At 45.4% G+C, this 23,184-nt stretch overlaps 1 pseudogene; it reads right to left on the reverse strand.

The window, feature by feature from the left end:
- Window positions 1-23,184, reverse strand: part of LOC140454667 (beta-1,3-galactosyl-O-glycosyl-glycoprotein beta-1,6-N-acetylglucosaminyltransferase 3-like) — a 139,446-nt pseudogene that overhangs the window by 11,935 nt on the left and 104,327 nt on the right.

Consider the following 23,184-nt stretch of genomic DNA (forward strand, 5'->3'; position numbering starts at 1 on the left):
CTATCTACCTGCGAAGCTGCTTCAAGGAGCTATGAACCTGCACTCCAAGGTCTCTGTTCAGCAACACTCACAAGGACCTTACCATTAAGTGTATACGTCCTGCTAAGATTTGCTTTCCCAAAATGCAGCACCTCACATTTATATGAATTAAACTCCATCTGGCACGTCACAGCCCATTAGCCCATCTGGTCCAGATCCTGTTGTAATCTGAGGTAGCCCTCTTCGCTGTCCACTACACCTTCAATTTTGGTGTCATCTGCAAACTTCCTAACTGTACCTCTTATGCTCGCATCCAAATCATTTATGTAAATGACAAAAAGTAGAGGGCCCAGCACCGATCCTTGTGGCACTCCACTGGTCACAGGTCTCCAGTCTGAAAAACAACCCTGCACCACCACCCTCTGTCTTCTACCTTTTGAGCCAGTTCTGTATCCAAATGGCTAGTTCTCCCTGTATTCCATGAGATCTAACCTTGCTAATCAGTCTCCCATGGAGAACCTTGTTGAATACCTTACTGAAGTCCATATAGATGACATCTACTACTCTGCCCTCATCAATCCTCTTCGTTACTTCTTCAAAATTCACCCAGACAATCTCTGACACCTTTCCCCTTCCTGGACCTCTCCATCTCTGGCAACCGATTAACCGTGGACATCTACTACAAACCCACCAACTCCCACTCCCTGAAATACACCTCCTCCCCCCCTACCCCTGTAAAAACACTATCCCTTATTCCCAATTTCTCTGCCTCTGCTGCATCTGTTCCCAGGAGGACCACTTCCATCACAGAACATCCCAGATGGTGTCCTACCTCAAAAAACTACAATTTCCTCTCCCACATGGTTGACAATGCCCTCCAGTGCATCTGCTCCATTTCCTGTACCTTCATCCTTAAACCACACCCCTCCCAACACAACAGAGACAGTACCCCTTGGTCCTCACCTTCTACCCCACCAACATCCGGATACATTGCATTATCCTCCACCACTTCTGCCACTTACAAACAGACCGCACAATTAGGGACATATTTTCCTCTGCACTCCATCTGCATTTCAGAGACCATTCCCTCTGCAACTACCTTGTCAGATTCACACCCCCTACCAACCCACCCTCCCCTCCTGGCACCTTCCCTGGCCTCTGAAATAAGTGCAAAACCTGTACCCACACCTTCCCCCTCACCTCAGTCCAAGGCTCCAAAGGATCCTTCCACATCTGACAGAAGTATACTTGTACCTCCACCAATGTCATCTACTGCATCCATTGCACCTGATGTGGTCTCCTCTACATCGGGGAGACAGAACTCTGACTTGTAGATTGTTTCAGAGAACATCTCTGGGACACTCACACCCACCAACCAACCCCACCGCCTCTGGCTGAATACTTTAACTTCCCCCTTCTGGATTAGTGGTGCTGGAAGAGCACAGCAGTTCAGGCAGCATCCAAGGAGCTTCGAAATCGACGTTTCGGGCAAAAGCCCTTCATCAGGAAGGGCTGATGAAGGGCTTTTGCTCGAAACATCGATTTCGAAGCTCCTTGGATGCTGCCTGAACTGCTGTGCTCTTCCAGCACCACTAATCCAGAATCTGGTTTCCAGCATCTGCAGTCATTGTTTTTACCACTTTAACTCCCCCTCCCACCAAGGGCATGCAGGTTCTGGGCCTCCTCCATCACCAAACCCTTACCAGCTGATGCCTGGATATTCCACCTTGGAACTCTGCAACCAGGCAGATCATTGTTGATTTCACTAGTTTCCTCATTTCCCCACCCCAACGTATCGCAGTCCTAAGCCTCCAACTCAGCACCACCCTCCTGACTGGTCCACCTTCCTTCCCACCTGTCCACTCCACCTTCCACAACCCCACGCTCCCCCCACCCCCCCCCCCCCCACCCGGCATACCTTCATCTCTCTATCACATTCCCAGCTACCTTCCACCCCTAGCCCCACACCCTTCCCACTTATCTCTCAGCCTCCTGGTCCACAAGCCTTATTCCTGATGAAGGGCTTATATCCGAAACATTGATTCTTCTGCTCTTTAGATACTGCCTGAGCTGCTGTGCTTTTCCAGTGCCACATTCTTGTCTCTGATCTCCAGCATCTGTAGTCCTCACTTTCTCCTCCACTCTTAACCTACCTACATTCCTGTATACTCTCGTAATCAGTCTATATCCCTCCTTATCCCAGGCCCAGCCCTCTCTTTCTAGCCCATCCCTTTCACCTGACCATCTTCCTTTCCACCCATCTGCTCCCCCCTACCCACTGTCCAATCACAACCACCTCCTCCCTGCATCCACCAATCGCCATCCCACCCACCTTTCCCCAGCCCCACACCCCCATTTTTTCTGCAGCCCCTTCCTCTCCCTGGGTTCTGATGAAAGTTTCCGACCTGAAACGTCAATTGCCCTTCTACTCTGTTTGCAGCTCAACTCTCCAACTCCTCTCTATTCCTTTGTACGTTCTGAACCTCCCTCCATGCAGTTGAACAATTTTAACAACCCTGTCTTTCTTTGTACAGTCGGGAGTGAAGGACTGGAAGAGAGAGAGAGAGAGAGATGATGGAGGGAGGGAGGATGGAAAACACTTGGATGAAGAGAGGCCCAGCAGACAGGACTGCGGTTACCTTTTTGAACCCTGGTGCAGGATCCGACTCAATCACGTTGGAGCCGTTCAGAGCTCTGAGGCTGCGGACTATCTCCCGGTTGGTCTTCAGGGGGAAGTCTTGGCCACACACGTTGATGAAGTACCTCCAGGGGACAGGGCTCTCCAGCAGCTCCTTCATGCAGTTGAGATCTGCCTGAACTCTCCTCCAGCCAGATTAGGTGACCCACTCCAGCTTGGCTGCGACAAAGACATTGTGGAAACACGAAGCGATGGCCCGAACGGCCGCATGAAATTGACTCGGGGATTTGCGGTCCACGTGGATACAGTAGATATTCTGTGGGGTGTCAATGCTCCGTAGAAGCCTCTCGAACATCTCAATGCTCTGGTGGATGACCATGGAGTAAGCCAAGGGGAAGTGTTCCTCCTCAGGGCTCAGGGGGACAGTGATATACTTGCGGGCCCTCACAAACGATCTGCAATTTCGGGTCATGTTCAGATAATCTACCTCAGTGACGGCCTGGTGCTTGAGGGAGACTGTAATGGAGTTGAGGAGGGCCCTTTCCACCTCCTGCCTGTCCCCCTGGATGATCTGCCAGCAGGTGGAGTTCTCCTCGACCAGCAGGAGGTGTTCCTGCATTGGACTGGCGCCTGGTTTCACCAGCCTGAGGGTCAGCCGGCGGCCCCCTCCTCTCTGGACCAGCAGCCATTGGCACAACAAGACCACACTGAGCACACACAGCGCTGCTCTGAGGCACGACCAGCGGGTACAACGCTGGCTCAGCTTGGGCACAGCGCTTTCCAGAGGGCAGTGTCCCCAGCCTACAGGCGATAGGCAAATGCAGAATGGATGCTCTCTGAGCTGGGCAGCACTGCCTTCACTAGACCGTGCGGAAGGAGTGACTGCAATTTGCTGGAGAGGTCGCAGCAGCCAGTCCCCTCTCCTTGTTAGACCCTTGTCTTTCCTTTTCCCCAAGATTCAACAAATGACTCCGACTTTCACTCCCTCTCCCCCCGGAACTGCTCTCCCTCTGGAATTCCGCTCCCACTTTAACACCTCTCCCTCAATCTGTGACCCCTTTGTAACCCCTCTCCCTCTATAACCCCTCTCCCTTTGTAATCCCTCTCCTCCACTAACTCATCCCTCTCCCTCAGTAACTCCTCTCTCATTCCTCCTCTCTCTCTGTCCCTCTGTAACTCCTCCCTCTCTCTCTCACTAACTCCTCTCTCTCTTTCTCTGTCCCTCAGTAACTCCCCTCCTCCCTCTCTCGGTAACTCCTCTCTCCCTCTCTCACTAACTCCTCTCCCTCTCCCTGTCTCTCTCAGTAACTCCTCCCGCCCTCCTCTGGATGAAACCCAGCCAATGTTCCGTTGTTTCTCTCTCGGAGTCCGGGCTCCCCTCGCTCCTGTCTGCCTGCCTGGCTACAGGCGTTTCCTTCCCCGGTCTCTGCTTCTCTCCGGCCGTTCCTGGACCGGTGTCGCCCGAGTGAAGTAAAGGAAAGGATCGCGATCGGAGAATCTACAACCAGAGAGAACACAAAGCCAGACAAGTCCAATAACCCACGCCCCAGCCTGGGCTGAGATGCTCTTTCAGGAAGGAACCTGCCATCGAGCCCACAACAATGTGGGAGGGGTAACCCTTGGATGAAGAGAGAACCAGGAGACGGGAAGGACCTGTTTGTACTGTGACTCTTAACTGCCCTCTGGGCTATTAAGGATGGGCAATAAACACTGGCCTGGCCAACGGTGCCCCCATCCCATGAATTTATTTCAAAAAAAGTAACAATAGTAAGTCAAATTAAATCAAACTTCACCACCCGTCATCTCTCTCTCTCTCTGATGCGAAATTGGAATTATGGTGATTTGACCATTCATAATAAAGCTTTGAATCTGAGTACAGCAAGTTGATATGGATCCAAACAAAAATTCCCCTGTCCAAGAGTGGCTCAGAGGTTAGCATTGTTGGAGCACAGTACCAGGAACCAGAATTTGATTCCAGCCTTGGGTGGTTGTGTGGAGTTTTGCATGTTGTCTGCTTGGGTACCCTTCGGGTGCTCTGATTTCAAAGATGTTCAAGTTAGATGGATTGGCCATGCTGAATTGCCCATAATGTCCAGGGATGTGCAGGCTAGGTGGGTTACCATAGCCACACACACACACACACACACACACACAATGCTCAATCTAATGCAACATCCTGGTGGTTCTCCTTTGCCCCCCCCTCCAGTATAATCACATCCTTCCTATAATGTGGTGACCAGAACTGCACACAGTATTCCAGCTGTGGTCTCACCAAAATCCTGTAAAGCTCCAACATGACACCTCCCTTCTCATGTATTCAGTGGCTTTGATCCTTCTTAATTCCCTTACCTGCCTATCCTGCTGCCTTCACGGATGGCTGGATCACACAAACCAGGATCCGTCTAATCTTCTGTGCTTGCCAGGGTCCTCCTATTTAACGTGTACTCCCTTGCCATGTTAGTCCTCCGGAAATGCATGTCACAGCAATTTGGGCATTCAGTAGCACAGAATGGAGAAAAAAAAATGACTGGCATCAAGAGCTGGCATCTTTTAAACATTGTAACTGTGCCCACATACATTACTTCGTCTGGAAGTTCATTCCATCACAAACCACTCTGGGGAAAAAAGAGTTGCTCCTCAATCTTTAAATCTTTTTCCTCTGACCTTACAAACATGGCCCTGAGACTGAACTCCCCCACACGAGGGAAAAGACCCTTGTCATTCACCTTATCAATCACTGTCATGATTTTATAAACCTCAGCAAGGTCACCCCTCAATTGCCTATGCTGCAGTGAAAAACACATACAGTTCTGATGTGGATCCTTCAGAGAGGGGACAAAAAATGTTTACCAGGATGTTGTCTGGAATGGGGGATCTTACCTGTGAAGAAAGATTGGATAGACTGGGTTTGTGTTCACTGGAATGCAGGAGGTTGAGGGGTGACCTTATAGAAGTTTATAAGATTGTGAATGGCATGGATAGGGTGGAAAGTATGAGGCCTTTTCTCAGGGTGGAAGAGTCAGTTACTCAGGGACACAGGTTCAAGGTGGAGGGGTCAGGGGGGTGTTTAAAAGAGATATGTGAGGCATGTTTATCATGGATAGGGTGGTGAGTTCATGGAACACACTGCCAGAACAGACAATGGAAGCAGACACAATTGGAGTTTTCAAGAAGCATCCAGCAGCAGGCATGAATAGGAAGGGGACAGGGGAATACGGATCCTGTAAGTGAAGACAGTTTTAATATGGAAGGCAAAATGTGTCAGTGCAGGCTTGGAGGGTTGAAGGGCCTGTTCCTGTGCTGTAATGTTCTTTGTAAAATGTCCCCAGCCTCCCCAGTCTATTTTTATATCTCAAACCCTGTACTCCTGGCATCATCCTGGTCAATCTTTTCTGAACCGTCTCCATTTTAATAATATCCTTCCTACAGCAGCGTGAGCAGAACAGGACACAGTCTTCCAGAACTGGTCTTACCAACTTCCTGTCCAACCTCAGCACACCATCCCAACTCCAGTCTTCAGAGAGCTGAACAATGAAGGTCATCACACTCCAGCAGGTATTGTTTCACCCTGACTCACCTAGTAACTGTCCACATCTCTCTGGGACACTGATGTGAAACATCCTGGCTCTTTGACTGATTCGACCAAGTCTCATTTCCTACTGTTCTTGTGTATCCCTCAGAACAGGAATGTAATGTGCATTCCCATGGAACATCACAATGACATACTTGTTTGTGGATTCACATGAAGTGGGCATCGCTGGCTGGGACAGCCTTGTTACCCATTTCCCTAATCTCTCCGGCATAAATGATAACGAACTCTCCTCTTTAACTCCACTGTCCTTGTGTTTTAAGAATCCTGACTACAAATGCAAAGTCACATGGGAGAGAGTTCCAGGATTCTGTCCCAGAGAAACTGAAGGAAGGATGATTATTTTCAAAGTTGGGATTAAGGGTGAAGTAGAGAGTAACTGCAGAAGGAGTAGTGTTGCGTCATATTGCTGGCCTTGTCTTCAAGGTGATATTGATGTTGGGTTTACAAAGTGCTGTTGAGGGACCCTTCCTGAATTACTCTAGTAAATCCACAACAGGTATAAGATTGTTTCCAGGAAAAATGGACAGGATTCATCAGAGAAAGGAAAGGCAAATTGCTCAAAGTCTCATGAGATGATAGCATGGAGGGCCCAAGCAGCTGAAGGCCGGTGGAGTGATGGAATCAGGGGATGGTCAAGAGGCTGGAATCGCAGGAGGGCTGACGTCATGGAGTGATAATGAGCATTGATGTTACAGCTAAGAGAGGGTTATTGGGACTGGAGGAGTTTTCAGAGATAGGGTGGGGTGTAGGGGGTGGAGGAGGTTCTGGAGATAGGGAAGGTGTCAGGGCTGGATGAGGTTACAGAGATAGGGAGGAGTGTACTGGGTGGAGGGGGTGACAGAGTCATAGAGATGTACAATGCAGAAACAGTCCCATCAATCCAACTCGTCCATGCCAACCAGTTCTCCGAACCTAATCTTGACTCAATTGAGGAGAAAGTGAGGACTGCAGATGCTGGAGATCAGAGCTGAAAATGTGTTGCTCGAAAAGCGCAGCAGGTCAGGCAGCATCCAAGGAGCAGGAGAATCGACGATCAGGCATGAGCCCTTCTTCAGGAATGAGGAAAGTGTGTCCAGCAGGCTAAGATAAAAGGTAGGGAGGCGGACTTGGGGGAGGGGTGTTGGAAATGCGATCGGTGGAAGGAGGTCAAAGTGAGGGTGATAGGCTGGAGTGGGAGTGGGGGTGTGGGCGGAGAGGTCAGGAAGAAGATTGCAGGTTAGTAAGGCGGTGCTGAGTTCGAGGGATTTGACTGAGACAAGGTGGGGGAAGGGGAAATGAGGAAACTGGAGAAATCTGAGTTCATCCCTTCTGGTTGGAGGGTTCCTAGGCGGAAGATAAGGTGTTCTTCCTCCAACCGTCGTGTTGCTATGGTCTGGTGATGGAGGAATCCAAGGACCTGCATGTCCTTGGTGGAGTGGGAGGGGGAGTTGAAGCGTTGAGCCACGGGGTGGTTGGGTTAGTTGGTCCGGGTGTCCCAGAGGTGTTCTCTGAAATGTTCCGCAAGTAGGTAGCCTGTCTCTCCAATATAGAGGAGGCCACATCGGGTGCAGTGGACACAATAAATGATGTGTGTGGAGGTACAGGTGAATTTGTGGCGGATATGGAAGGATCCCTTGAGGCCTTAGAGGGAAGTAAGGGGGGAGGTGTGGCGCAAGTTTGCATTTCTTGCAGATGCAGGGGAAGGTGCCGGGAGTCGAGGTTGGGTTGGTGGGGGGTGTGGTCCTGACGAAGGAGTCACGGAGGGAGTGGTCTTTTCGGAACGCTGATAGGGGAGGGGAGGGAAATATATCCCTGGTGGTGGTGTCCGTTTGGAGGTGGCGGAAATGACGGCGGATGATATGCTGTACATGGAGGTTAGTGGGGTGACAGGTGAGGACCAGTGGGGTTCTGTCCTGGTGGCGATTGGAGGAGCGGGGCTCAAGGGCGGAGGAGCGGGAAGTGGAGGAGATGCGGTGGAGGGCATCGTCGATCATGTTCGGGTGGAAAATTGCAGTCTTTGAAGAAGGAGGCCATCTGGGTTGTACGTTATTGGAACTGGTCCTCCTAGGAGCAGATGTGCCGGAGACGAAGGAATTGGGAATATGGAGTGGCGTTTTTGTAGGGGGCAGGGTGGGAGGAGATGTAGTCTAGGAAGCTGTGGGAGTCGGTTGGTTCATAGTAAATGTCCGTGTTGATTCGTTCGCCCGAGATAAAAATGAAATGGTCTAGGAAGTGGAGGGAGGAGTCTCAGATGGTCCAGGTGAATTTGAGGTCGGGGTGGACGGTGTTGGTAAAGTGGATGAATTGTTCAACCTCCTCGTGGGAGCACGAGCCAGCGCCAATACAGTCATCGATGTAACGGAGGAAAAGGTGGGAGGTGGTGCCAGTGTAGCTGCGGAAGATGGACTGTTCCACATATCCTACGAAGAGGCAGGCATAGCTGGGGCCCATGGGCACCCACATGGGCACCCAAGTAGCCACCAATGTCAGGCTTCCCAGTCTATAGCTTCTCTCAGCTTTAAAGCATCACCTTTTCATTCTGAGGCTATGTCCTCTGGTTCTAGTCTCTCCTACTCGTGGAAACACCTTTCCATATCCAGTCTACCATGGGGTCTCAGTATTCTGTCAGTTTCAATCAGATCTCCCTCACTCTTTTGAACTCCATTGAGTCCAGACCCAGAGTCCTCAGCCACTCCTCATGTGACAAGCCTTTCATTCCTGGGATCATTCTTATAAAATGCTTCAGGAATGCTCTTAACTTACTATTGTGAGAGATGACATTACACTGAATTACATATTTTGACTGCAGGCTATAAAACTACCGAACTTTAGCAGCAAGCTATGTTAGTGTCCCTTTCTCACTGACTGCTGCTGCTATCTTCTCAACAGTTTGAAGGGTCTATGATGTGTAGATACTAAACAGTCCAAACTGAGTATACACATCTCTCTGTAATGAGAACAACCCATGGTCTACTCAGACTATGTGGACTTTACCTTTACCTTTACCAAGCATACATTAATATGATTAAGAAAACATTTACTCAACAACAGGAATGTTGGATGATTACAAAAATAACTTGGTCCACATATATTTTGCCTGAACCATGGTTGTTACCATATAACCAAAAACAATTATACATGAGGAAATCTAAACCTAGTTTATTCATCCTAGACGTGGGTTGCAATTCAGTTCTTTCTGTTTTCTTGTCTTTGACAGTGCATTACCCTATAATGTAGGTATGCCTGCGCTCATGTATGTTCACCCTGTTCTATGTCCTTGTCTTTATCTTCATCTTCACTCTCAGAAGATTACTGCTGATCCCCTATTTCCTCTGCCTACAGTCCACACCCTGTTTGTCGACTGCACTTGAGAAAGGCATTGTGCCCCATTTCTGATCGATACTGCAATGCCCCACTGGAGCTTCCAACTCATCTTGAAGTGGTTGAGTTATGATTGTTCAACCGTGGCCCTGGTGGAAGCATGGGCAGTGTTGTATTTTAATTTTGCCATTGCCTCAGGGACGCACTAGCATCTTGATAACATTCATAGACCCTTATTTCAAGGAGATTGGAGTGTAAGAGTAGGGAATACTTACAGGTGAGACCACATAGAGCCATACAACATGGAAACAGACCGTCCGGTCTAACAAAGACTTGCCGAACATTATCCCAAACTAAACACGTTCCACCTGCCCGCTCATGGCCCATAGCCCTCCAACCCTTTCCCACTCATGTACTTAACCAAATGTCTTTTAAACCTTACAATTGTACCCACATCCTCCCTTTTCTCAGGAAATTCATTCCACGTGCGAACCACCCTATGCATAAAGAAAGTTCCTCATCTTTTTAAAATCTCTTTCCTCTCAGTTAAAAAATGTGCCCCCTCGTCTTGAAATGCCCACCCTTGGGAAAAGACAAGTAGCATTAACTCTATCCATACCCATCATTCTTTTATAAACTTCTATCAGTCTCGAGTAATGTGGGCAGTTTTGGTCCCTTTGTTTGGGGAAATTTCATTGGAGGCAGTTGAGAGAAGGTCTGCTCGGCTAATCCCCAGAGAGCAGGGATTGTCTAAATAACAAATGCTAAACAGGTTGGGAGTCTACTCACTGGAACTTAGAAGAATGATCTAATTGAAAAATATGGGATTCTTAAGGGGTTTTACAGGGAAAATGCTGGGAGGAGGTTTCTCATCATGGGGGAGTCGAGGACCAGAAAGCATGGTCTCAGAATCAAGGGGTGCCAGTTTAAGACTGAAACGAGGAAGAATTTCTTTTCTTTGTGTCTTTGGAAGTCCTTGTCACAGTGCCCCCTGTGGGGGCAGAGTCCTTGTGTATATTTAAGGCTGAGATGGAAAGATTCTTAATCAGTCAGGGAATCAAGGCTTCAAGGGAAAGCACAGGAAGGTGAAAGTGAGGAATGTTGGATCAGTCACGATCCTATTGAATGGTGGAGCAGGATCAAGAGCTTAAGGGCCTACACCTGTTCCTGTTTCTTATGGCATTACTGTCATGTGGTCATCCTGAGCACTAACCCACTGTTCTGGAAATCATGGTGTCGAATACTACCACAGCTGATGGTGAAATATGAAATCAATAAAATCTGGATTTAAAAACTAGCCGATGATGACCATATAATCACTGTTGATTCTCAGATTACAGGTTTATTCGTGAAACTCCAGATCCATGGCAATTATGTTGGCTCTTAACTGACATCTGAAATAGTCAAGTAAGACACTCAGTTCAAAGGTAATAATGGATGGAAAACAAATGGCAGCCTTACCAAAAAAGCCACATCCCTGGAGAGAATAATTAGAAAAGAAAAACATGTTATGAACCAAATTTAGAGAATGTTTCATTTAATTCCCTGCAGCTGTTCTTCTGTGGCCCAAGGTCTTTGGAAGGAGGCAGGATCTCAGGACTTGTCTTCTACATCAACATCATGGCAGCTCCAAGACAGTCTGAAACAATCCTCCAAACTCTGGCATCGATGGTTCCATATAAGTTAAACATTGTTGAAGTGACAAAACCTTTCCACTCTCCAGCTCTGCAGATTGGTGATAGGGCAGTCTGAAAGCAACATGGGTACAGGCTATGGCACCCTACAGCTGGGGGAAGGTAGTGATGGCAGAGAATCCCAGTGCCCGGGTTGCTTGATATAAACAAGTCTAATCTGGAGAAAGAGGCATCAGTGACAGCTTGGATGCAATTGCAGGTCGCCTCAACTGGTAGATGCTACAAAAGACCCGATGTAAAATATATGTGTGTGTAAAATGTATGGGATTTCGAACTAATGACAAATATGTTTTGGCCTAATTATTTGAAAGCACTTAATAATTATCCAGGTATGTCTTTCTGGAACCTTGACTTAAAGGTGGAATGTGCCTCCTGGAATATTAATGGTTATTTGTTATATTGTGCTCGTTTGTAAGAAAAATCATTGACAGATTTTGTTCTGAGCAAGGATCACTGGACCCAAAACATTAACTCCTGATTTCTCTCCTCAGATGCTGCCAGACCTGCTGAGTTTTTTTTTTGTTTTTGGAATGACTGCAGTTTTTGAATAGGAAATGGGACTTTATTTTGTGTTTTGAAATATTTTATAATATATTGCAAATAGAAAGGAAAACAAAGAACTGCAGATGGAACTGGAGATCTGAAAGAACCAAATTCAAAACATGCCTGAGAAATTCAGAGGCTCTGGTAACATCTGTGCCAAGAGAAACACAGTTAACACTGAGTCTCGTGTGACTGTTCCTCAGAACTCTGTTTCTCTTTCCACGAATGCTGTCAGACCTGCTGAGTTTCTCCAGCATTTTCGATGTTCGTTTTGATTTCCAACATCCACAGTTTTTGCCTTTAGTCAGATCAGAAGATAAAGCCGTTCATATCTGTGTCTTAGGGCACACTGTTCACAAGTAATCCATGGCTGATACATTAAACAATAAAGACATTTGTGAGTGCAGGTGGGAGACAATTTAAAACAAGGAAAAAGAGTAAGTGCTGAGGGAATGGAACAAGTTTGCAGCATCTGTGGAAAGAGACAGACAGACAGACAGAGTTAACATTTTGAGTTCAATGTTCAGTTTTCATGACAATTTAAGGTCTCCTCTGAATGACAGAACCTCCCCCTAGTTCTGTTCTGGAAGCTCAGGACTGATGTTCATGTTCAAGTTTTGGACAAGGGCCAGATCCTACTCAAATGGCTACAGTTTAAGCAGTTATAGCCTGTGTAAATTTGGGGAATTAATATGAGGGTTTTGCAATTAAAGCCCAGCTACCAAGCCAAATCAAGCTACAATTGAAAATAATGCATTTCCATTGGCTCAGAACAAGGCAAACAAACAAAATAAATTGTTTCATTATTGAGGTTAGTCTGCCCTTCCCTCTGAACATAATAAAACTGCAATGAACAATGCACCTGCTTCTAGAATTGGTTTTATTTCAACAATAAATACTTTGTACAGTGAGCAATAAAATCTTGCTGAGGACACAGGACAGTGAATATTTTCTCTGTGCTGACATTTGAAACACAGATGGAAGTGATATGGGATATTTTGGAACTATCATGGTCCCTGGATCACTAAAGATTAGATATGAAAGTAAGATACATATGGAAATCCTGATGATATGACTTGCACGTTTCAAATTCCCATGACCCGCGGTCGACCTTCTCCCTGACCATCAAGAACACCCAAGGCTTAACTCCCAGCTCCCTGTGTACCAGCTCCCCAGCCTGTGATATCTTACCTTGGTTTATTTAAACATTCCCATCTATCAGTCTGTTCCTTTGCCCATGTGATTACTATCCAAACCCACACATTACCTTCTGAATACTCAGTGACCAAGTGAGTAAGCTAACTTCCAGATCCAACCCCACAAACCTCCAGACCCTCCGAACCCTGTCAGCTGAAATTACAAACATACATCATGGATCATTCGATTTCAGCTCCACCCCTTACCCTCCCCTTATCTGACCTGTCAAACACCTTGACTGTTAGAACCATCCTCCAACCCAGAACTGACCAGAAAACACCACCACCCACATATTCTAATTACTCCCACCAACTGGACTCTGCAATTCAACTTCAACCATCCAGCTTTTGCCCCCAAAAAGACACAATTACCGCCATTGAAATGCATTGACACAATAGAGTCAGGCCTGATTATACTGCTCCTTTTCCCAACGATCCGGATACACTCAAAGCAGAATGACCAGCTCATCCTTGTACCAGCTCAGCAATCTGCATTATCCAATCTTCATTTATTTATCAAAGCGATCTTCTGAAATGTGAAGGAAGGATGTGACTCAGGAAACACATAGATTTGACAAAAATCTTCTGTGAAGATTGCAGCTCTGTATCAGCTGAGCAACAGAATTCCATGATTATGTGCGATGAATCTGTCACAGTCACATTCCATCAAGTTGCTCTGGAGAGTTTCAGAGATCGGAACTCTGGGTCGGGGACAGAATTGTCACATTCGATGGATTTCCAAACAGAATTCTTGAGACCAAAGTTTGGTTTCTGGTCACTGGATTCCAAACTTTTAGCACCAAATGCCAATGAGTATTCAATGGGCATTCAATACTGTCTCACACGCCACCTGACTTACTGTCTGTCTGGCCTGCTGCAGAACTGACTTACTCAAGGGCTAATGCAACAGGCCAGACAGACAGTAAGTCAAGTGGCGTGTGAGACAGTATTGAATACCCATTGAATACTCATTGGCATTTGGTGCTAAAAGTTTGGATTAAGACGCAGTCTGGATAAATTAGATATTGTAAACAGGAGATAATCAAATGGACAGTCACTATTTTCAATAATATAAAAGAAAGAACGGTGAATGTTGGAAATCTGAAACACAGATAGAAATTGCTGGATATTTCTCTCTGCAATCTCTCTACCGATGCTGCTAGACCCGTGGAGTTAACATTTTGACCCTTTTGCAGAATTGGACTTGAAATGTTAACTCTACTTTCTCTCCACTGGCTTCAATAAGCAGCTCTGCCACCCCCATTTTGGAGCAGATATTTTAATCTTCATTTGCTGAGTAACATCAACTCAGACAGCTCAGTTTCCAGACATGAAAGTTTGTGTTTTGGAAATGCACATGCAAGTTAAATCCCTCTCATTTGCCCTGTTGAAAAGGCTTTGGCTTCTTTTGATGGGCAACATAAAGACAGACCGTTTTCCCAAGATACAAATATAAATGGTTTCTGTTCACATGAGCCTGTCCAATATGTTTGTATTTAAACAAATCAAAATAATAGCTCTGTATCTGAACGTGGGCAGCTTTTCTGTCAACTTAAACAAATCCATAGCACACATTGATGTAAATAAATACAGCATGAGGACAGTTAGATTAGATTAGATTAGATTACTTACAGTGTGGAAACAGGCCCTTCGGCCCAACAAGTCCACACCGCCCCGCCGAAGCGCAACCCACCCATACCCCTATATCTACCCCTTACCTAACAGTATGGGCAATTTAGCATGGCCAATTCACCTGACCTGCACATCTTTGGACTGTGGGAGGAAACCGGAGCACCCGGAGGAAACCCACGCAGACACGGGGAGAATGTGCAAACTCCACACAGAGAGTCGCCTGAGGCGGCAGTTAAGGGATAGCAGCCTCTCAAGGGGCTGATCGAGAGGCCCCCTGATGTTAGACATGAAGTATTGGCTGCTTGTGATGGTGAGATGGCAATCATCACTGCTGACTTGAATCTCCACAAAGATTGTGTAAATCAGGTTGGCAACAGTAACGTGGATGAGAGGTTATTGATGACCTTCGAGAAAGTATCTTAGAGCTGCGTGTTCTGAAGCAACCAGACAGAAGGTTATGTTATTATCATCTTATTGATACTGTGTAATGTGACAGGATTTATGAAACAATCTCAGTGTAAAGGCTCTCCTATGTAGCAGCCATCACAATATGGAATGGGAGAAGATTAACTCTGAGGTAAGTATTTCAAACATAAACAAGGTCCACTCTGCGGGCATGTAAACTAAGCCAGCTGAAGTGAATGGCATAACTGGCTCGGAGAGAGATCAGTCGAGACAGTGATGGCAGAGATTTAAGAGGATACCTCAGAATAAGTATATTCTGACTGAAACAAGAGACTTTAAAGGGAGGACTCGCTTTCTGTGGTTGACTGAAAAGTTGAAGAAACCGTCCAACTTGAGGATATTGCAAAGATGGGTGGCAGGTCAGATGATTGATTAAAAAATAAAGCATGGCACAGAAAAAGGTTAATTAGAAGGAGGAAATTGGAATCTCAGAACCCAACTCAAAATCTTAAAAACAACAAAGCAAGAGTTTCCATGGGTATTTAAAAACAAAACATGAACGCAATGTGAGTGTCACTCCTCTGGGGAGTGAGAATATTGAGTTATTGGGAGATGATAGGGGGCAAAAAGCGCAGAGCTGGAAAAGCACATCAGGTCAGACACCATCTAAGGAGCAGGAGAATCGATGTTTCAGGCAAAAATCCTTCATCCATAGATGTTAAGGAAATGGCGAATTAAATGAATAAGTACTTTGCTCTATCTTCACTATAGAAGATACAAAAAGTATTTCAGTAATAGTGGTAAGACACTGTTTTGCTGACATTTAAACTTCAGGCCAACTGTGTCTGCATGCTGACTCAGAACTGAGCACATGCACAGTTCCAGATTGTCTGGATCATCATCCCAATCTCCCTCACCCTCTCCCCTCCTCTCTGAATCTGAACATCACCACCATTCTCCGCACCACCTCCACCAGCCCCAACCACCATCAGACTGGACGTCAATCTCTCTCTTCTCCAGGTCACAATCTCTCTCTCACCCTCAGACTTTCTCTCCCACCCCCACTCTATCCCTCCAAATCTCAACATCCATTGAAACTGAGCAGACATGGAAAGAAGTTGCATGATTGAAACACTTCAACCAATCACATTCACCCATGCATGAGCAAGTATCTCCCTAGAGAATACTGCATGTGCTCCTCAGTGTCAACCCAACTGTAAGTCAGGAAGTAGGAGGGAGGGATGAACACAATGTAATTACCGTCACTAAGGAGGCTGGACTCAGCAAACTGATAATAGGTCTCATCACCTTCTGTCTTCATCCCAGAGTCTTAAAAGAGGTTGTGAATTCGGTTGTAGATGCATTAATGCAAATTCTTTGAATTTCCCAAGATTCATTAGACTTCACTCAGTCAGAGATCATTTAGTCTGTCAATGTTTTGCCCCATCCCTTGTCAGTGACCATCACCTCCCTGCCTCTAAACCTCTTCTGGCCCCAAGGCCTATCTGGAATGACTTGATGGCACTAACTGCTGTTTGTAGACTCCCGCTGACACTAACCTCGAGGATGCATAAGGTTCACTTGGTACAAGGTTCATTAATTCAAACCTGCTGTTTTTCTATTACTACGGTATAATAATTCTATTTAACTCTGAACGTATAATTCATTTCAACAGTCCCTTATTTTGAAAGAGGATGTAAATGCATTAAAGATAGTTCAGAGGAGGTTTACTCGATGAATATTTTGAAAGAGTGGCTTGTGCAATCGGGTTAGGTGCTCAGACTGGGTTTGTTTCTGCTGGAGTTTAGACGAGTTAAGAGTGATCTGATCAAACTGTATAGATGCTCTTAATGATCTTGACACAGTGAATGTGGAGTGGATGTTTCTGCTTGTGGGTGAGTTCAGAATTAGGGACCATGTTTATAAAATTAGTGAGGGGTCACACTTTTTGGACTGAGATGAAGAGAATTCTTTTTTCGGGTGTGTAACTTTGGAATTGTCTGTCCCAGAAAGTGGGAGAGGTGAGGACAATGGATATTTTTAAGTCACAGGTAGATTTATTCCCTTGCATAACAAGAATCTAAGGTTACACTGGGTAGATGGGAACTCAAAACATAGACTTATCAGCCATAAACTTATGAAAGAGTGGAATAGGTTCAAGAGAGCAAATGAATTTGTTAAATGCATTCATGAAAGTTTCCTCAAGCAGTATATAGATGATCTCAAGGTGATTCTTTGAAGTGCGGTCCAACTGAGATTAAGCACTTAAGAAAGACTGTAATGTTGGAACCTGCATCTTTATTCCTTTATTTTCCACTTAAAAGTAAGAATGTCTGCAATGTGGAACTTTTAAACTTACATCATGTGTTTTATGTTATAGTATATTTACTTTAAAAATAAAAAGTATTGAATTTTTAGCATTGTTCATTCTTCATACCTTCTTCTTAAGATTCTGTGCCAAGGTATTTGTCCCTAAGATGGTGCATTGTGTGGTGACATTATACACTTCTCACTGTATTCCTGTACCTTTGTACTGAGTACACGTGACAATAAAATCAAAATCAAATTACAGACAAAAGAAAGAAGAGTTGGAATAACTATTGGAAAACCTAGCAGGATAATGGGTTATTTATCTCATAAACAGCAACTGATCCAGTAGAGTAACACATCCTTGACGCAGGCAAATTCAGTAAAATAGATTGTCTCACATGCAATTCTGGACAAGGATTGCAATAGAGTTGTTCAAGATTACATTTACTTTCAGTGTTCTGGAAACGGTTCAATTTTTATTTATCCCTTTAAATCTTTCCTATTCATGTCCCTGTCCAAATGTCTTCAAAATGTTATAATTGTACCTGCCTGGACCACTTTCTCTGGCAGCTCATTCCATACACACACCCCCTCTGCACGAAAATGTTACCCCTCAGGGAGGGAGTAGTGTATAAAAGGAGGGAGGTCTTGTTACAACTGTACGGTCACTGTTTAGACCACACATCGAGTATTGCGCTCAGTTTTGGTTTCCTTTATGAAAATGATATGCTTGTATTGGAAGCAGTTCAGAGAAGTCTCAGTTCCTGGGAGGAAGGGATCCTTGTTTCAAAACTCCAATTAACCTGGATTAGAAACATTAACACTCCTATCCCTCCACAGATGCTGCCAGACCTGCTGTGGTTCTCCAGTGAATTGTTTTTGGCGTGTTCCAAGAGGTTTATATCTAGAATAATAAATACCTCGGAGTGAGTTACAGACTGGAATCTAATCAAGGGATTCGAAGTAGTGATCTGACTGGAAAGCCACTGGAATTGCAGTGATTGCACTGATAGTGATTGCACTGATAGTTTTGTCTCAATAGTATCCAGCGGAGGTGTCTTTTTAAAAGTAAAACTCAATATTCAAACTTCCAAGTGCACTAGTCTGGGAAAGCCACATCCGTCACTGTATCCTCCAAGGTGGGTCTGTATCTCAGTGACCTGGAGTTGTTTCATAGCATCCCTGTTACAGTGTTTTAAATGCAGGAAGAGCTCACTGAACAGAGAAGAACAAAGAACAATGCAGCACAGGAACAGGCCATTCGGCCCTCCAAGCCTGCGCTGACACATGTTACCCTTCCATACTAAAACCGTCTTCATTTCCAGGATCCGTATCCCTCTATTCCCTTCCTATTTGTGTATTTGTCCAGGTATTCCCTTGAATGCTACTAATGTGTCTGCTTCCACCCCCTCCTCTGGCTGTACATTCCAGGCACTCACCACCCTTTGTGTGAAAATCGGGCCTTGCACATCTCTTTTAAACTTCCCTCCTTGTGGTTTGAACCTGTGTCCCTCGTAATTGACCCCTCCACCCTGGGAAAAAGCCTCATATTTCCACTTCATCCAATGTCATTCACAATCTTATAAACTTCTACATTCCAATGTAAACAAATCCAGTCTATCCAAACTTTCTTCATCGCTAAAACCACTCATACTAAGGCAACATCCTGACAAACCTTTTCTGTACCCTGTCTAAAGTATCAACGTCCTTCTAGTAGTGTGGTGATCAGAACTAGACACAATATTCCAAGTGCAGCCAAACTAAAGTTCTACAAAGATGAAGCATAACTTGCCTATCATAGAAATCATAGAATCCTTACAGTGTGGACGCAGGCCATTTGGCCCAACAAGTCCACACCTACCCTCTGAAGATATCCCACGCAGACCCATTTCCCCTCCCCTATTATTCCGCATTTCCCCTGAATAGTGCGCCTACCTTACACATCCCTGAACGCTATCGGCAATCTACCTTGGCCAATTCACCTGAGCCACACATCTTTGGACTACTGTTATACTCAATGCCCATTCCAATGAAGGCAAGCATGCCATAGGCCTTTTTACTCCCTTATCCACCAGCAAGAAAGGAAGCACATGTCAGATATTGACAGGATAGATCGAGTGCACATGTCAGGTATAGACAGGATAGATCGAGTGAATCCTTAGAAGAGTATACGTAAGAGAGAAATCAGGAGGGCAAAAAGCGGACATGAGATAGCTTTAGCAAATAGAGTTAAGGAGAATGCAAAGGGTTTTTACAAATACATTAAAGGACAAAAGGGTAACTGGGGAGAGAATAGGGCACCTCAAAGATCATCAAGGTGGCCATTGTGCGGAGCTGCAGGAGATGGGGCAGATACTAAACGAGTATTTTGCATCAGTATTTACTATGGAAAAGGACATGGAAGATATAGAATGTAGGGAAATAAATGGCGACATCTTGAAAAATTACAGAGGAGGAAGTGCTGGATGTCTTGAAATGCATAAAAGTTGATAAATCCCCGGGACCTGATCAGGTATACCCGAGAAATCTGTGGGAAGTGATTGCTGGGCCTCTTACTGAGATATTTGTATCAGCGATAGTCACAGGTGAGGTGCTGGAAGACTGGAGGTTGGCTAACGTGGTGCACTGTTTAAGAAGGGTAGTAAGGACAAGCCAGGGAACTATAGACCAGTGAGCCTGATGTCGGTGGTGAGCAAGTTGTTGGAGGGAATCCTGAGGGACAGGATGTACATGTATTTGGAAAGGCAAGGACTGATTAAGGATAGTCAATATGGCTTTGTGCATGGGAAATCATGTCTTACAAACTTGTTTATCATTTTTGAAGAAGTAACAGAGGATTGATGAGGGCAGAGCGGTAGATGTGATCTATATGGACTTCAGTAAGGTGTTCGACAAGGTTCCCCATGGGAGATTGGTGAGCAAGGTTAGATCTCATGGATTGCAGGGAGAACTAGCCATTTGGATACAGAACTGGCTCAAAGGTAGAAGACAGGGGATGGTGGAGGAGGGTTATTTTTCAGACTGGAGGCCTGTGACCAGTGGAGTGCCACAAGGATCAGTGCTGGGTCCACTACTTTTCAACATTTATATAAATGATTTGGATGTGAGCATAAGAGGTATAGTTAGTAAGTTTGCTGAAGACACCAAAATTGGAGGTGTAGTGGACAGTGAAGATTACAATGGGATTTTGATCAGTGAGGCTAATGGCCTGAGGAATGGCAGATGGAGTTTAATTTAGATAAATGTGAGGTGCTGCATTTTGGGAAAACAAATCTTAGCCGGACATACAGATTCATGGTAAGGTCTTAGGGAGTCTGGCTGAACAAAGAGACCTTGGAGTGCAGGTTCATAGTTCTATGAAAGGGTAATCTCAAGTAGATAGGTTAGTGAAGAAGGCATTTGTTATGCTTTCCTTTATTGTTCAGAGTATTAAGTATAGGAGTTGGGAGGTCATGTTGTGGCAGTACAGGACATTGGTTAAGGCACAGCTGGAATTTTGTGTGCAATTCCAGTGTCCTTCCTATTGGAAAGATGTTGTGAAACTTGAAAGGATTAAGTTAAGATTTGAAGGGATGTTGCCAGGGTTGGAGAATTTGAGCTATAGGGAGAGGTTGAATAGGCTGGGACTTCTTTCCCTGGAGCATCGAAGGCTGAGGGGTGATCTTATGAAGGTTTATAAAATCATGAGGGGCATGGATAGGATAAATAAACAAAGTCTTATCCCTGGGGTGTGGGAGTACAGAACTAGAGGGCATGGGTTTAGGGTGAGAAGGGAAAGATATAAAAGAGACCTAGGGGGCAACTTTTTTATTCAGAGGGTTTTACGTAAATGGAATGAGCTGCCAGAGTAAGTGGTGGTGGCCAGTACAATTGCAACATTGAAAAGGCATCTAGATGGGTATGTGAATAGGAAGGGTTTGGAGGGATATGAGGAGAAAGTGAGGACTGCAGATGCTGGAGATCAGAGCTGAAAATGTGTTGCTGGAAAAATGCAGCAGGTCAGGCAGCATCCAAGGAGCAGGAGAATCAACGTTTCGGGCATGAGCCCTTCTTCAGGAATGAAGGGATATGGGCCATGTGCTGGCAGGTGGGACGAGACTGTTTTGGGATGGCATGGATGAGTTGGATGGAAGGGACTGATTCCATGCTGCATATCTCTACGACTCTATGACACTGTGACACTGCCACCTTTAGTGATCTGTGGATGTGTACACCCAGATCCCTCTGCATGTTAATGCTCTGAAGGGTTCTGCCATTCACTATATAATTGCCAGCTGTATTTGACTTTACAAAATACATCACCTCACATTTGTTGAGATTAACCTCCATCTGCCATTTTTCTGCCAAACTGATCTATGTTCCTCTGACATTCTTCCTCGTTATCCACAACTCCACCAATCTTTGTATCGTCCAAATCTTTGCATCATCCACAAATGTACCAATTAGACTGGTCACGTTTTCCTCCAAATTATTTATAAACACCTTGAACAGTAGAGGTCCCAGCTCTGATCCCTGTGGAACACCACTAGTCACAGCCCTCCATTCTGAAAAGCTTCCTCCACCACTCCCCTCTGTCTCCTATGATTGAGTCAGTTCTAAATAGGAAAATCCATCTTACCAGCTCATCCCCGATACCATGTGACTTCACCTTTTGTACCAGTCTGCCATGAGGGACCTTGTTTTACTGAAGTCAATGTAGACAATATCAATTGGTTTTCCCTCATCAATCATCTTCGTCATCTCCTCAAAAACCGTGGTCAAGTTAGGAAGGCACGACCTCTCCCGCACAAAACCATGCTGTCTGTCACTAATCCACTTTCTTCTAAATGCGAATAGATCTTGTCCATGTGAATGTTTTCCAATCATTTCCATAACACTGACATAAGGCTCACAGGTCTGTAATTCCCAGGGTTATCCCTGCTACCCTTCTTAAACAATGGGACATCATCAGCTAGTCTCCAGGCCTCTGGGACCTCACCTGTGGCCAGAGAGAATACAGAGATGTCTGTCAATGCTGCAGCAATTTGTTCTCTTGTCTCCCTCAATATTCTGGGATCGACCCCATCAGGACCCAAGGACTTATTTACCTCAATACTTTTTAAGACACACAGAATGTTTCCGTGTCCATGTTTAACCTGATGTCATGAGGCTTCATGGGGTCTGGCATCAATGCTGAGCACTTCCACAGCACAGCCCTCTTGACTGTGTCCCACTGAGCTGTTCCCTCTGCTGGCTCTGTCCTGCCAGTGGGAGAGGACCTGCCCTGAGATGGTCACTGTGTTGTCTGGGACATTGTCTGTAAAGTGGGATTCTGTGAGTGTGACTATGTTCGATTGTTGCTCGATTAGTCTGTGAGGAATAGACTGCAGGGCAATTTTATGTTTTATACAATAAAAAGTTAACATGTCTTGATTTCTTTCAATTTTAAAATCAAGCCGGACCAAACTATCTTTTTCAGTTGAAGACAATTTAACTATTTTTCACTTCAATAAGCCGAGTACACAACTCAATTCAATAACTGCAGTAACCAGTTGGGTCACCTTCCCAACACACTGCCCGACCAAATACATTGAAAACGGCTTCGGAAAGGCCTGAATTCAAATATAGTGCTGCTGCACCTCACTGTCCCTCCAATAAAGAGTGAGTCAATGATGGGATCTGAAATCTGTCCAAAGAGCTTCCAAACTGGGTCCAGACAGTTATTCAAATATCCCCTCACTCCAGACAATTCAGAACTATCTCAGAGAGGGTACAGAATATTCCCAAAGGGGAGAGGGACCAGCAGGATGTTGCTGTACACATTGGAACCCATGATACAGGATGGGAAAAGGACGAGGTTCTGGGGAGAGAAAATAGGAATTTAGGCAGGAACTTAAAAAGTCAATCCCCGAGGGT

Source organism: Chiloscyllium punctatum, chromosome 29 (genome assembly GCF_047496795.1).
Source record: "Chiloscyllium punctatum isolate Juve2018m chromosome 29, sChiPun1.3, whole genome shotgun sequence".
NCBI lineage: Eukaryota > Metazoa > Chordata > Chondrichthyes > Orectolobiformes > Hemiscylliidae > Chiloscyllium > Chiloscyllium punctatum.